This window comes from Camellia sinensis, chromosome 3, assembly GCF_055761805.1.
Source record: "Camellia sinensis isolate YWXY chromosome 3, ASM5576180v1, whole genome shotgun sequence".
In the NCBI taxonomy this organism is placed as follows: domain Eukaryota; kingdom Viridiplantae; phylum Streptophyta; class Magnoliopsida; order Ericales; family Theaceae; genus Camellia; species Camellia sinensis.
Window position 1 is genome coordinate 55,313,758 of NC_138963.1, and position 4,486 is coordinate 55,318,243.

The following is a 4,486-nucleotide window of genomic DNA, read 5'->3' on the forward strand; positions in this document are numbered from 1 at the left end:
TGAAAGTAAATTTAAGAAATCTTTTATGTTGATTTTTAGTTTATTTTGAATTATGTGACATGAGATGTCATTAATAATTATTTTACTTGCGTAGTAGAATTTGTTAAACCATGAACCATTTTATTAATATGGGGGTGTATCTCTTGCATTAGTTGAGATAATTTAATTTTCTTCTGTCACAAATATTTTTATGATAGTGACATTTATTTGTTATTGAGTTGCAAGAATGTATACAATGAAATGAGTTTTTGAATTGTTTGATTCTTAGGCAAATTTTTTATGAGGATATGATTTTGTCAAAACATTAATTCTTACTTGAGTAGTCATAATTATTTTGGTTTTTTCTTGAATTTGTTTTGAAATTCATTGATTTATATCAGAAGTAATAGGGGTGGTGAATATGATGCACCATTAGATGAATTTTGTGCACAACATGGCATTATTCACCAAACTATAGCCCCTTATTCACCACAACAAAATGGAATTGCTGAAAGGAAGAATAGAATCCTAAAAGAAATGATGAATGCCATATTACTAAGTTTGGGCTTACCACAGAACTTGTGGGGAGAAGCAATATTGTCTGCTAATTATGTTCTTAATAGAATACCCCACAAGAAAACCAACAGTACTCCTTATGAATTGTGGAAAGGTCGACCACCTTTCTACAAATACTTAAAAGTGTGGGGGTGTTTGGCAAAAGTTGAAGTTCCTGTTCCTAAAAAGACTAAGATTGGACCAAAAACAGTAGACTGTGTGTTTATTGGTTATGCTCAAAATAGTAGTGCATATTGGTTTCTGACTTATAAATTAGAAATACTTGATATAAATGTGAACACTATTATAGAGTCAAGGAATGCTATGTTTTTTGAACACGTCTTTCCTTACAAGAAAGGACAGCAATTAAGTTCACAGAAAAGAACTTATGATTGTACACAAAGTCAAGAGACTAATGACAATCAAACACAAGAGACCAGTAATAGTGTCGACTAACAGGATTTAACTGATGATGAACCAAGACGAAGTAAGAGAGCGAGAACATCAAAATCCTTTGGTCCAGATTTTCTGACATACCTGTTAGAAAATGAACCTCAAAGCTTTAAGGCAGCAATGATAGATCCTGAAGCACCTTTGTGGAAAGAGGCTGTTAATAATGAGATTGAATCCATTATGCAAAATCATACTTGGGAATTGGTGGATCTTCTACCAGGTTCTAAACCTCTTAGATATAAATGGATATTCAAGAGAAAAATGAAAGCAGATGGTTCAATTGACAAGTATAAAGCAAGACTTGTAGTTAAAGGTTACAGACAAAAGGAAGGTCTGGACTATTTTGACACATATTCCTCTGTGGCAAGAATAACATCCATTCGCATGCTTATTTCTATAGCAGCGTTGTTTAATTTAGAAATACTTCAAATGGATGTTAAGACAGCTTTCTTAAACGATGATCTAAATGAAGAGATCTATATGGAGCAACCCGAAGAGTTTGTAGTGTCGGGACAAGAAAAGAAAGTTTGTCGGCTTGTGAAGTCTCTTTATGGATTAAAACAAGGACCTAAGCAATAGCATGAAAAATTTTGATCATGCAATGCTTACTAATGGGTTTAAGATAAACGAATGTGACAAATGCGTCTATGTTAAAAATACTGACCAAGAATATGTCATAGTTTGTCTTTATGTGGATGACATGCTTATCATTGGAAGCAGTCAAAACATGATCAAACCAACTACGCAAATGCTTAACAAAAGATTTGATATGAAAGATATGGGGGTCGCAGATGTTATATTAGGAATGAAAATTACTAAAACATCTGACGGATATGCATTATCTCAATCACATTATATTGAGAAAATTCTTGATAAATTTATCAAGGATGATATGAATTTAGCTAAAACACCTGTAGACGTCAATCTTTATCTATCAAAAAATAAAGGTGATACAGTGTCTCAGTTAAAATACTCTCAAATCATTAGAAGCCTAATGTACCTAATGAATTGTACTCGTCTTGATATAGCTTATGCTATCAGTAAATTGAGTAGGTACACTAGTAACCCTGGAGAAGACCATTGGAAAGTGATCATTTGGGTTCTTAGATATCTAAGATTCACCCGTGATCATGGTTTGAACTTTACTCGATATCCAGCAGTACTTAAAAGTTATTGTGATACAAATTGGATATCGGATACTAAAGATTCAAAATCCACAAGTGGATATGTCTTTACTCTAGGAGGCGCTGCTGTTTCTTGGAAATCTACGAAACAAACATGCATCGCACGATCCACAATGGAATCCGAGTTCATTGCGTTGGACAAAGCAGGAGAAGAAGCAGAATGACTTCGTCACTTCTTAGAAGACATTCCAATGTGGCCAAAACCTGTGCCAGCTATTTGCATTCATTGTGATAGTCAATCTGCAATAGGCAGGGCACAGAATCATATGTACAACAGTAAGTCATGACATATTCGTCATCGACATAATACCGTAAGGCAATTGTTGTCAAACGGAATAATCTCAATAGATTATTTAAAATCTAAAGAGAATATTGCGGATCCGTTAACAAAAGGTTTGACAAAAGAGCTAGTGTATAGTTCATCGAAAGGGATGAGATTAAAGCCTATTACATAAGAGTCGTCATAATGGTAACCCTACTTATATGACTGGAGATCCCAAGAACTAAGTTCAAAGGGACAACTAAGTTATGTATGGCTCGCCAGAAATCACCAAGGGATTAAAATTTCCCTACCCATTCCTATGGTTAGAGTGATATCTGCAACATATGTTGTCTGCAAGGGCATAAGGATAAGCTTTCCTTTTAATAATTACTTATATCTTGATTGAAGCATAAATCAAGACGAGTATAAGAAGATACTCACAATAAGAATCACATATATGAGTGCTGAATTGGGGCCGGTTCTATGAGAATGAAAAGGCTAAATTCTCTAAAAACATTCATGAAAACTAGGCGCGTTCAAGGCCAAAATGAACACAATAGTGAGAACCACGATGTGTTAGAAGATATTTTGTGTGAAATCTGTTGTCTTGGCTTACACAAACGGCTGAACAATTCAAGGCATCGCGTCCATTGGTTAGCTAGTAAGTCCGATAGGTTATGACTAGGAAAGGTTCAAGGCCGAAAGCTACCTATCCTGATGCAAGATATTTTCGACTTATACTCTTTCGATAGTCTGCATATTGTTGCATTTTTGTTGTCATCAAATTCCATTCATATGGGGGATTGTTGGAAATGGTTATAAAATTCTGGATAAAACCAGAATTTTTTCCTAAGTTTGGTCTATTTTTTAGGTGGGCCCCATGCGTCGATTTTCACGGGTCAAAGTGGTAACGCGTTCTATGTCGCGTTGTGATTCACGTGGTATATTTGATTGCTCAAAACCATTACCGAGTGAATGGGAAATTGAAGCCAAAGTGTGCTCCATAGAAATGGAGTTTTGGTGGAAATTCCTTAAGGTTGTAAAATGGCTTGTCCCACATTGATTTGGTGGGAAGTTTTGAATGGGTTTATAAGGCTTGGGTTTGGTACTTGGGGTGTGCTCCAAGGGGTACCCAAGTGTTTTAGAGAGAGAGGTTATAAGCCAAATGGGCTAGACCCATTGGACCCAAAAATCACCACGCGCGCGCGCCGCCGCCGCCGTCCGTCCGGGCGGGCTGGGCTGGGCTTGCGTGGTGTGTGGTTGGGTTGGGCTTGTTCAGTCCAATATTAATCTTTTTTTGCCAAAAACATTTGAATTTAATTTTATTTTTGATAAAATAAAATCCAGAATTCAAAATTAAACTGGTTTGGTTTTACTGTACATCCAAACAGGGCCCTTTCCGTTTTTAAACTGGTCCGGATTTACTGTACACCCAAATAGGGCCCTTCCTATTTTGTTATCTGTTTGAATTGTAATCCAACAGATTCAAATCTGTTTGAATTCAAAACCAACAGGTTTCATACTTGTTCAATTCAAAACCTACAACCACCATTACATCTATAAATAGGACAGCCCTCGTTTAGATTTAAGAACTTCAATTTTCGTCCTTCATAATTCTGTAAACATCCTCTTCATTTTGCTGCATTATTTTATTGTTAGAGAGAGTATAAACACTTAGTGTGTTCGTTAGGCAAACAATTTGTAGTGCTGCTATTGTTTGTAGTAGATTATTTTATCCTGGGAGATAGACGTCTAAATTCTGAAAACACCATGGAGAGGGCGAATCTGTCTTAAGGACACAGTGTCAAACACTGGATTTGATCAAATTATAATTCGAAGAAAATCAAATAAGTTATTTAATTTATTTTCAGTGTTATTATTATTTATTTAAATCAGATTTTAATTTTATTTTTGTAACAAAATAAAATCTGTTATTTATTTATTTATTTTTATTTCGAGTTTGATTTTTGTAATCAAACAAATTCTCTCATTTCTTTTATTTTTTTTATATTTTGTTTGTTGTTAAGTACACAAACTGAATTAATTAATTACA